This window comes from Ricinus communis, chromosome 3, assembly GCF_019578655.1.
Source record: "Ricinus communis isolate WT05 ecotype wild-type chromosome 3, ASM1957865v1, whole genome shotgun sequence".
Taxonomy (NCBI): domain Eukaryota; kingdom Viridiplantae; phylum Streptophyta; class Magnoliopsida; order Malpighiales; family Euphorbiaceae; genus Ricinus; species Ricinus communis.
This window is the reverse complement of record NC_063258.1, coordinates 23,339,098-23,351,366: the sequence shown is the minus strand read 5'-3', so window position 1 is coordinate 23,351,366 and position 12,269 is coordinate 23,339,098.

The following is a 12,269-nucleotide window of genomic DNA, read 5'->3' as shown; positions in this document are numbered from 1 at the left end:
TGGGAGTTTGAATCACTGTGCAAATCCTTGGACAACCCTGCTGATCAGCAAGCTACTTATTATGGTGAAGATAGAGTTACTCAAGCTGGGTAGTCTCCCCGCCCAGGGATTTTTTGAAGATCAACTATGATGTTATATGGGTAAATGGTCAGCATAAAGCTCGTGGGGCTGCTATAGTCAGGAACAGTATTGGAAAAGTTATTGATGGTTTTCTTAATTCCTTATACTATAGTTCGGTTCTTCAGTGCGAAGTCGTAGTGTAATTGGTTTTGTAAAAACTAACAATTTTCTATAGATTATCATAAAATACAGACATAACTGTTCTTGGCACATTGAGGCATTGCTCTTGTGTTAGTAAGAGTAGTAACTCAATTTTTTTTTATCTATGTGTATCTATAATTAATTTAGAATTTCCGATTTACATGTGATAAAATACTATTTTAAAAATTTTAACATAAAAGCTTGAGTTCGAAACATTAGTTAAATTAGAAAAATATTATCATCTCGTCCATACACCATAGATACTCGATTTCCTTTTATAATGGTTGAATTGTAGCCCCTCCTATCAAGTTGCCTTCTTTTGAATGGTGACTTTTGCTTTTACATTTAGTACCTCTAGCTCTTTCAACAATAATAAAAACAAAAGACAAATCCGGATGGTGTTTTATATGCGAGTGAGATAATTCAAGAGTGCATAAATAAGATAGGTATTTTCCACATCGAATTTAAATTTTAGGTATGTAGCTGTGTCAAAATTCTTAAAATAGTGCTTTGACACCGAGACAGATTCTATCCAGCATTGCTTTAAATTAATTCTAGATATATATATACTAAAAAAAAAAAAGCAAACGGGATATATATGTGCATGCAACCATGCCTGAAAGCTTCCAGCTTCACAGTTTATAATAGACTATTATTCACTCTGATCAATGTGGGCGTTACATGTATGCACATTGGAAACTCACTGCTTTACTACGAGTAAAGAAAAATTAATTTTATGCAGTAATGTTTCTTTTAAGAAATAAGATTCAAATAGGCCCATAGACTTTGAGGTCATAATTAAATGCACTATTTTAATTTTTTTAGACCATTTTAATCTAAAATTTATTATTTTTAATTCAATTTAAATTAAATTACATTTGCTCTAATTAGAGGGTGAATTCAATAAAAAAAATAATAATCAATTTTTAAATTCAATAAAAAATATAACGAACAAGTAATTAGCTACTAATAATAATATTAACAATTATAAATATTTAATAACTATTAATTATTATTATTTTATTTTAACTTTTTTTTTAAAGGAGAGTGGCTTGCACTCTCTCATATAGGAGTGAATTAAACTAAAATATCAAATCTTGAATTAAAATAGCCCAAAAAAGACAAAAAAGCCTATTTGGTCAGGCTCACAAAATTCAGGAATCTATTTGAACTTTATTGCTTCTTTCAAATTATTTCATGTATTGTAAACCAAAATAGACCTAATGAGATTTTTTAGAGGATCAGTTTGCGAAATTTGCAAGTAAACAGTACGTAATTTTCAAGTAAAAATATATATATTTGTATTAGCATTTATTACAATTAAGTAATATAATTGTAAATCTCTTTTCTTTTCCACCGATTGGCTATATTATGTAGAATTTAGAATTGTAGGCAGGTAGGCCTTTATATTTCACAAAGCCTAAAATGTGATAACTTATAAATTTGGTAAAACAAACTAAACAATTAACACCTAACAATCTAAAGGCACCCGTAAAGGGTTCATGTGATGCCTAATAAGCCTACAAAATAAAAAATAAAAATTATAAAAAAAGAAAAACAGAAAACCATAATATTATATAATATTGTAAATTGTGGGGGATAACCAAAGATCCCTACCTCTGCTTCCCCAGAATTCACAATCACATACTGCAATCTTTATTAATAATTCACCTTTACTATGCCCTAAAGTATTTTTAGATGTTATCTCTATTTCATAGCCCAAATCTAATGAGCATATTCACAAATCACCAAATAATTGACCAATTCTAAGGACGGTGCCTATATATATAACAATGTTTATCCATCCATCATGCAAGCATCTTGATTTCTCCACTATGAACATTATTTGTATTTGTTTGAAGGATTTGTGCCATTTATATTTTAGATAAGTTCGTATATTCCAAGCATCTTAAGATTTTATAAAATTTATTAATAGAAAAAAAAAAGGACAAGAAAAGTATTATGTAGTTTTTTTTTTCTTTTTAAAATTTGAAAATATTTAGTTTTACTTTAAGTAAAAAGGTATATGGTTACAAATTGTAATAAAAATAAATTTTTATTATTAAAAGATTCTAATTTAATCAATTGTTTCCATTCTGACCAACCATTATTATCAATGTTGTTTATATTTAAAAATTTAAATTTAGGGGTTTTCTTCTTTTTCTTTTAATAGAAATTATGACTCTTTTATTCATTGAAAAAAAAGTACAACTTGATCAATAATAAAAATAAAAGTCGCTACAATCAAGAAATATAAAAGAAAAATCTCATTTGAATAGCAAAAGTTTGTGTTCATATTTTTAAATCCCCTTGACATAGCTCTTTTAGTTTATAACGAAATACTCCAATTCAGTGGTTATTTAAACTACAAAATGACTCATTGGTCCTTAAATGAGTTTGATTGCGAGAATATCAATAAAAAAATTCTTATTATCACCATTGTAGCTCCATGAAATTTCATGAATTCATCCATAAAGGAAGATTCAAATGTCATAAAAAGTATAATCAAAAGCTCCACAAAGGGTATCAAAGCCTCTATAAAAAGAATAAAATACTCCATAAAAAGAGATATTAAAAATAATAATAAATAAATAACAAATCTGAAATATTTATATTTACTGATCAAAATAGAATAATACAATTAAAAGAGGGACCACCTCTAATCTAAAAAATGAGAAGCGGTAGCAAAAAAAAAAAGATATCGATGAAGAAGAATAAAAGAGAACTTTAGAGTTTAATAATTTCTAATTTTATTATTTAATCGCTATATTATTATAAAAAAATCAATGATCTCATAATATTGATCTAATAATTAAACAACAAAACTAGGCGTTATTAAGCTCTAATTTATATTATCATATATGGATATATGATAATATTAATTGACTGGAGTGAAAATGGGTGAGGCTTTACGAATCAAAATTTTTTAATAATGAGATATTTATTTTAATTATAATTTATAATTATATATTTTTATTTAAAATATGTAAATATTTAAATTGTTAAAGAGTTTTTTTATATATATTTAGTTTTTTTATTAATATTACTAATAAAAATTATTTTGATATTTTATCACATACAAATATTTCATGGTTGTGTATTTCAATTTTCTCTGGTTGTCAGAAAGTATAGAAAAGAAAAATACTTTTTCTCTTTGGCTGACTAGAGAGTTCATGAACAAGGGTTTTGATTTCTTGGTGTAGTTTTCAACGACCAAATCACAAGAAATCCATATGATAGACTCTAAAATTATGGATACCACTTGCATCTCCTAATCCTAATGAAACAGAAAAGTTTTTATAAATATAATTAATTTAACATTGACAATTATAGGTATTAGTATAATAGCAAAAAGGGGTTAGGTTAATTTTGTGCCCTTATTATTTGTGTATAATATATACACAAGGATTTGGATTGATGTGCACAAAACAATTGGTATACTAGTGGTACCATATCTTGTGACCATTATAATTAATTAATTAATTAAGATTGCTTTGTTTATGTATGCATAGTCAAATGGGTAATAGCTAGTGCATGAGGCCCCTAAAGAAAATCCAAAGCTTCATAAAAGATAAATGCTTAAATAATACCTTAATGATCCAATTAAGAATGCCAGAGTTTTTGTACTTTATCCTATTTTGGCTGCACTATTATCCTATTGCCCCTTGGGCATATAGGCAGCTCCCACTAATCCCATATAATAAATAGGGTTCAATTTAATTTAAATTTCATAAAGTGGAAATGGGCATGCAAATCATATCAATTCAATGTGTTGTTAATAATTCAATAAAATAAAGCTCTAATAATAATTCAATAATATAATATTCTTCCCATTTAAACTTGATGCACAAATGAATTGGAAAGGATGTAATGGATTTGAGGCATTCACTATATCTGGGCATGCTTAGATGCAAAAGAAGTTTAGTACGGACGAAGTAAATTGATTGAAATTTTTATTTATTGAAATTTTTATTTGTGGACATTTTTTAAAAATATGTATTAATAAATATATATGTGCTCTTTCCAGGGTTTAGGTTTGTTGTGAGCCTGGAATTCTATAAAGTCAATTTCTTCCAGCTGCAAGCCAGTAGCCCATTTTAACATTGCGAAAACGGAAGGTCGTTTCATAAAGACCCAAGGAAACTGTTATTTCTGGTGCACATTGACATGTCTGATTCTTCTTTAAGAAGGATTTTAGATCAATTGTTCTCCTTTATGGTTCATATTCATGACTTTCACATAAGTCATTTCTTAATCAATTTTTTTTTTTTTCAAAACAATTACATAACTGGTGGTTAATTTTTAATTAAGTTGCTCCCAAATGCATGCCACATGCATTTCTGCTTTAGTAGACAGAAACAATAGATATAGTTGTAAAGAAATTTCATGAACAAATAAGCAATTCTTGGGTGATAAGCTTATTATGATCCTGCCTCTATCTAGTAATACAAACAATTGTGGATTCAAATGTTGCTTTCTCATTATCTGTCTGAAATCAACAAGCAGAAGTTATAAAATAAATTTTTTCTTTTAAAAAGAAACTTCTATTTAGAATTTATGATTCATATTTGAGAGTGCATACAATCCGGTCCAGACTAATTTAAGTAATAATATTTTATTTCTTATAGAAGAGAACTTAATTCTCTTTTCTGCAATAAATTGCCTTACGTTATTTTGTTAAAATTAAATTCAAGAATTCTTATTTAATTTAAAAACTATTTTAGCCACAGTAAGATCAAGTCAACAAGTAAAAGAAAAATTAACCAACAATTACTTAATTTTATATTTGTTATATTAAATCTTTTACTTTATTTTTTTACCGTTATATTATTGTTTTCTTAGTTCATAAATGTATTTGAAAAAAGTCATTATGAAAAGTAAAAATAAATTTCTAAAATATTTTTAATTAAAAAATAAAGAAAAAATAATACACAGATAGAGTGAATTGAAGATTCTAAAAGTATTATTTCATGAATCATATTGAACAATTAAAAAAAGAATTATAATAAAAGTAAAAAAAAAAACAATATAAGATCTATGCATATAGATATCTTACTAGATAAAATAAATATAATTTTTATATATTTTTAGTATCAAATAAATAATTTAAATAAATAATCTTTATTAGAAGAATTAAAAATATCGCAATTTAGTTATGGTAATGAGATTTATAGGCCCAATAATATTTTTATTATTTTATTGATGGATAAGATTATTTTTCTATATTAAAAACAAAGTTTTCTAATTTGACCATAATAAAATAGGGAGTGGCAATAACTTTGCTCAATAAGTACATTATCTCTTTTTTTTAATAGTAAATGAGTGTCTTATATTGTGTAATGAAGCTCCCATAAATTGAAAATAAGAAAAAGAAATTTTCTCCCTCCAAAAATAATTAATTTCACCCATGAAACAATTACAATCATTGAGAAAGTCCAATGAAATTAAACCTAATTAGCATAGTCATGTTTCTCACAGCTTATTCTCTCTGTCGCTTATTTTATTTGATGTGCACTAACATAATTTGCTCTATAATTCTTCCATATGTTATGATAATTAAAGAAGAACTTGCTGTATTTTCAAGTGAATGGCTAATGTGGTCCTCCTAGAAAATTATAAATTAAATAATCCCAAACTTTATAATCTAATCTAAATTCGATATGGGTGCACAACCCAACACCCACTCCACTAATAATCACATATTTTATATAAACAAAAATTATAAAACAAGGATAGATATTTCATAAGAATGGATAATATATGCTTGCCACCAAGTGGTAGGTTCTTGAACATAGCCATGCAAATTGGGTTCCAATTAGGAATTCAAAAAGCTTCTTCATAATTTAATAAAAAAATTCTTCCCTTTTCACAACTTGATGCCAAAAATTAAAAAGAGGGAAACTAAAATAATGGGATTTGAGACATAATTTATTAGCGCATGCCTGAATCAAATGGGTTTCTCGAATGAAATAGAAAGGGTTTTTCATTTGTATCACTATTATAAGATAAATAAGTTGATAGTTTGCAAACAAAAACTATTGTGGATGCTAGCTACATAGTGAGGCAACCCAACAAGAAAATGGAGTGGTCATATTGATAGAATAGCTAAATAATTCAAAACTATAGGTTGATTTTAGATTATAGTATAAAAGAAATCATATAAGATTTCTTTGTTTCTATAATAAAATAAAATAAAAATTCATCACTTTAAAAGTTCTCACAGATTCCATTAATATTCATAAGATATATATTTACTTACATATAACATAAATATTAGACGTAAACTTTGGATTGCTGTGCTGATTTTATTATGCTTAGTGGATTGTGATGGCAAATTACATGATTAAGAGACAAGTGCCTTAATGGCAATTTTGTTGCAATCCATAATCAACTTCAGGAAGAAAAAAAAAAGACAAAACAAAATAAAACAATTAAGATTTTTTTTGGTTCTTTTATTTAAAAATAATCACTATTCAATAGAGGTTGAACGGATTAAATGATATTTCTGTTTGAAAAGTCGGATTGGAGACCTTTGAATCATTAATTATTTGCACTATTTTAATTTTTAATTACATATGATTTGTATCAATGTAGGCCTAATTGAAAATGCGAAATGTCTTTTCATCCAGCTGCAAGCCACACGCCCACTCAGAAACTGACTGTCAAGTTTCAACCCTGTAAAAATTGGCAAGTTTTTCCATTAGATTACTCAATTAATAGATAGCTTGCCATTGTTAAATCTTTGTTTTGTTATGATCTCTTGCTTGATTGACATTGATCCTGCCACCTGGAGAACTTTTTTTATTTTATTTTTATTTTTCGGGTTCTTCTTTTCTTAAGTTTTCTTGTTCAATATTGAACTCATTGCATTAATCAAATTCAATTGAGTAGGTGAGTGGCTCTTGGTTCATCAGTATAAGTTTTATTGGAAAGCCCTAAGGGGACACTTCCCCTGCCTTTTTAGCACCTCTTTTAGATTCTAAATTAAACTAGGGATTTTTCATAAATGCCATAAATATTTATTAAAGTATCTGTAAAAAATTTTAATAACAAAAATATTCTAACACGTAATTGTATTTACCAAAATATCTCATTTTTTAAACTTTAAAAATTAAGTAAAAAAATCTAAAATTCTGATATTAAATACCAAAAACAATTTGTATATATCAATTAACATAAGAAACCGACCAATAAGATTGATTACAGAAGTGATTCAATATCAAAAATGTCACTGACAGTAAATAAATATATAAAAAAAGATAAATTTTAGATTTTCAAAAAAATCCCTAGATTCAACAATGTGAAATTAATTTTTATAAAATATTTTTGCATTCTAGTCGATTTTGAGATAACAGAGGTGAATAAATATAAATCTAAGAATTATCTTACTAATTTAGGAATTTAGAGTTGTGTTTTCAAAATCAGATATAAAAGAAAAATTCTGACAAGATGAAAAATATAATATATGTTGGATATACTTTGAAGAAAAATGTATATGGTCGGGATATTTTTGACAGATACAAAATCTGAAACATATTAATTTTTGTGAAATATTGTTGCATTTTGTTTGATTTTGTGATATTAGTGATGAATAAATAAATTAAAAAGGTATTTTGTTGATTTAAGAATTTAGAGATATATTGAGAATATATCTGAAAAAGGAAACAAATTGCTACAAAGTGAAAAAAAATATATTGAATATGTACTGAAGGAAAAAGTATATATCTCGTATACTTTTGACAAACACCAAATAAAGCATATGTTGAGTTTTAATAATAATTATATAAAATACTCATTTCTTTCAATATTAAAATTTAAATGAATAATTTAGTCAAAATTTATAGTATTTGCAAGTATTTTAATAGCTCAAAATAATGTGAAACATTTATAAGATAAAAAAGTTACAATAAAAGGCATATGTTTAACAAAAAATAGTATACATTAAATATATGTTAAGTATATGTTAGGTATCTCAACCTTTTCTAAATGAAATAAAATACAAACTTAAAAAAAAAAAAAGGGGGCAAACAGTAAAAGGTATACATTTGCCAAATAATTGTATATTTTAGATATCTGAATTTTTTTTAAAATAAAACATAATATAACTCAACAAATATTCAACAGCAAAGTATATGTTTACTAAAATATGATATACATTAGGTATCTGTAAAATATTTGAAACTAATTTTTATTTTATGCAGAAAAATCAATTATGACTTTTATATACAATTCTCTTTCTCTCTCTTCAATTTTTTTTCTCCTTTAGCCATTTCACTCTCTTCTTTTCTCCCTCCTCCGGCCACCTTAGCCTCCCAAGCTCTGGCCATAAGATATTTCCAGCTTCGGCAACTCCTTTTCATCTTTTATTTCGCCGGAAATAAGTTAAATTCGGCAAATCAATGATGCAAAGATTCAAGTCTTATTCCTCTCTCATTGTCATTGTCGGTTCAGCTACCTATCGATCTACTTTGCCAAATCTGATGCCAGAAATGAATTTCTTATCCCAAAAATTCTTAGGGTGAGTCATAATAGCATTTGACATCACTGTTTAACTGAAAATCCAACAGAGAAGATGAAAAAGATAAAGAATGTATATTTTTGAAAACAACAGTAAATATTTTTTTTAAAAATAAAAAATAAAAATATTTATGTAATTATTTTTAAAAAATAGATAAATAGTGAAATTTTAACATTAAACTATACGGAAGGGAAATTTCTTTACTCATATTCAATTATCTGATAAAAAAAATTTCAACTTGAGTATTTTCTTATAAAACTAATCAATATCCAAATTACTTAAATAGATTTAAACATTTAAACATAACTTTTAAATTCTTAATCAAATTGTAAAGAACTTTTACTTTTAAAACTGATTGTATATTAATAATTTAAAATTAAATATATTTAATATTATAAATATAAATAATTTTGAAATATTTAAGTTTTGCTCCAATTAAGTTGTACTAAAAGAATTAGAGCGACTAGAACTGTAACACCCGGAATTTTTATATATTTAATAATGAGTTTTTATTTAAGTTAATTTTAGCCTCATTATTATTGGGTTTAATTTAAAATGATTATATTTTGGTTATTCAAATTTTTCCAAATGCATATTTATATAAGTAAAATTATATATTGGAAAATTATGGTAGAATTGTAAAGGATGTGTTTATAAAAGAATTTTGGAAAAATTGATTATTTAATTTAATTGTGTGTTAGGACTAAATTGGAAATTTATTTTGGAATAAGGATTGAAAGTATAATTTTATTTTTATGGGGTTTTAATGGAAATTTGTGAGTTTGGTATTTTCGTAAATAAATATGTCGGTCAGGGGTATTTTTGTAATTGTGTATTTTCAGTAATTCTAATTTGGCCCAAATTAAATAGTTAAGGGCTTAATTGATAGGCTAAAAAGAAGTTTGGGGGTCAAATTTAAATTCTGCAGGATGAAATTGTAAGTAATTAAGGAAGTTGAGGGACCAAATTGTAATAAGGAAAAGTTCGGGGGCCTAATGTCGATATTGAAAGAAAAAGAAGTCGGGGAAGAAGAAAGGAGGAGAGAGAGAGAGAGTGCGGCGTCGGGAAGAGAGAGAAGGGGAAGTTGCAGGCGTCGGCGGCGACCGTCGAAGGCGTGGAGCGTTGGCCGACGGAGCGGCGTGCGCTGGCGAGCGCAGCGGCGATGGCAGCAGCAGCTCCAGCGGCGGCGGGAATCGCGCGTGTGGCAGCAGCTTCCAGGCGTGTTTCCGGCGTTGTTGGCGGCCGAGTTGGGTGGCGATCGGCTCCTCTCGACGAGAGCTTTCTTTTGGTAGCAGCGGCGACGCCAGTGGTGGCCGAAAACGGAAGATCCGGTGGAGAGAGAAAATGGTGGCAGCCGGCGTTTTTCAGCTTTTCCGGCGAGATCCGGCGGAGGAGGGACGATCGGAGGATGTATCCCGACTCTCCTCAGCTCAAGCTTCGCGATGGCACCGGTTTCGTGGCGATCGGGCTTCGTTTGTGAATCGACGGTCGAGATCGTCCGCAAATTTCTCCGGATGGTCGGGTGTCAGATCGGAAAATCGAAAGCGGGGATCGTCATCAGCGTCGTTGTGAGTCCGATGGTGTGTTCGGATCGTCGATCGGACTCCGGCTGGAGGCGAGTCGACCGACCGAAAGCGTCTTGGTAATTTTCTTTAGCCCGTCATTTTTAGAAATTCTTAGTTTAATTGTGTCTTTTGGTTTATATTGTGTATTTGATGGTATTTGTGGGTCAAAATAATTGTCTGCCGCCTTGTGTTTTGTCTTTGTGTGGCGGAGTCGGAAATAGTGAAGTTTGGGGACCCGACTCCCGTTGTTTTAATTGTAAGTATTTGGAGTGTTTTTCCTGGCAGTCCTGGACCCGTTTTTACGGGGGTAATGTTCGTGTTGTAGGGGAGGTTCGCCTGAATTTTCGGTAGTTCCCGCAGTCGAGATTCTTAGAGCGATCACCAGGAATCTAGACCTAGGATCTATTGTAATTGTTTCATCGTTTTGATAAATTGTTTTCCGTGATTAGATGATCTGTCTGTTCGGCTCGCTCCTACCGAGACACCTAAGCTGAGCTAGGAGGTCGCCTAATTCTGTGAGTTAAAGTCATATATCGTTTACGCACGTGTCATGCATAAAATTTGATTTGCTACTGAGAATATTTATTTGCAATTTCAATTTTTCATTCAATTATTATTATTATCATTTGCATGATGCTTTTAGTTACTATTTAAATATGTTTTTCCTTTATTACCAATTTTAATATTGCATGATGACTCAGGATGGGACGGCAGTAGAACATAGGAGTTGGATGAGTGTCCAATATAATATGAGAGAGATAAGAAAAAGGTAAAGAGGTAAAAATTTTGAGAAAGAAAGATTAGGACCTGCCCTGGTCGAGCATCGCTCTCTGGGCTTAGTAGAGTGTGGTTGCCGGAGTAAAGGTCCCTGGTCGAGCATTGCTCTCGGGGCGCCGGCTTATTTGGATATTTAAGTGACCAGACTGGAGGTAAGGTCCCTGGTCGAGCTTTGCTCTCGGGGCGCCAGTCTTATTAGATTAAGAGAGTCGAATGGCTATTAGATTTCTTATTTGGATACTTAAGTGACCAGACTGGAGGTAAGGTCCCTGGTCGAGCTTTGCTCTCGGGGGCGATCTTATTGGATAAGAGAGCCAAAAGGCTAAGGCTGAGAGTTAAGTGACCGGACTGGAGGTAAGGTCCCTGGTCGAGCTTTGCTCTCTGGGCGCCAGTCCTATTGGAATGAGAGGTTTGAGATGATAGAGTTGAGGTTAGTTGAGACATAAGTGTTGAAATAATCGAGATTTTAGAGTTGGGATTAGAGTTCTACTCAAGTAATCATCCCGTTGCATGTGGAATAAATTTTGTTTAAGCATGGCATGACACATATGTTTTAACATGACACGTATGGTTCGCGTGATTTATTAATTATTTTAAAATTAAATGAATGTGACATTGAGATATTTGAAACTGTTTTAGATGTATGATTTTAACTCACTCTAGACCGAGTCTCCATTTATTGTTTTTCAGATTCGTGACTGTTAGTTCTCTCGCGACTCTTATTCAGTAACCCGACTCCTTCATCATCGGGTGAAGTATTTGATTTGGTATGTAAAATGGTAAATCTTAGATTCTCCGCAGTAGTAATTAGTATATGTATCAGTTGTAAATTTTCTGAGCTTCGGGTCTCGCCTAGTATTTTCTGGTAGACCGAAGTAATTTTGTAAAGTGTAACTATTAAGATAATTTATGGTTTTAATAATATAAATTTGAGTTGAGATTTGTTTAAATCAGTGAGTGTCAGGCTTACTACGGGTTTCGGTGGCCTTAAGCCTACCCATTCCCTAGTGCCGGTCACGGGCCCACGGGTGGGGTCGTGACAAGAACAATATAAGTACATAGATGTTATAATTAACTTTGTTGCTAGAAATAAGATTTTATTTTAATTTAATAAAAAATACTTTTGAATGTCTTTGATATTTAATAAA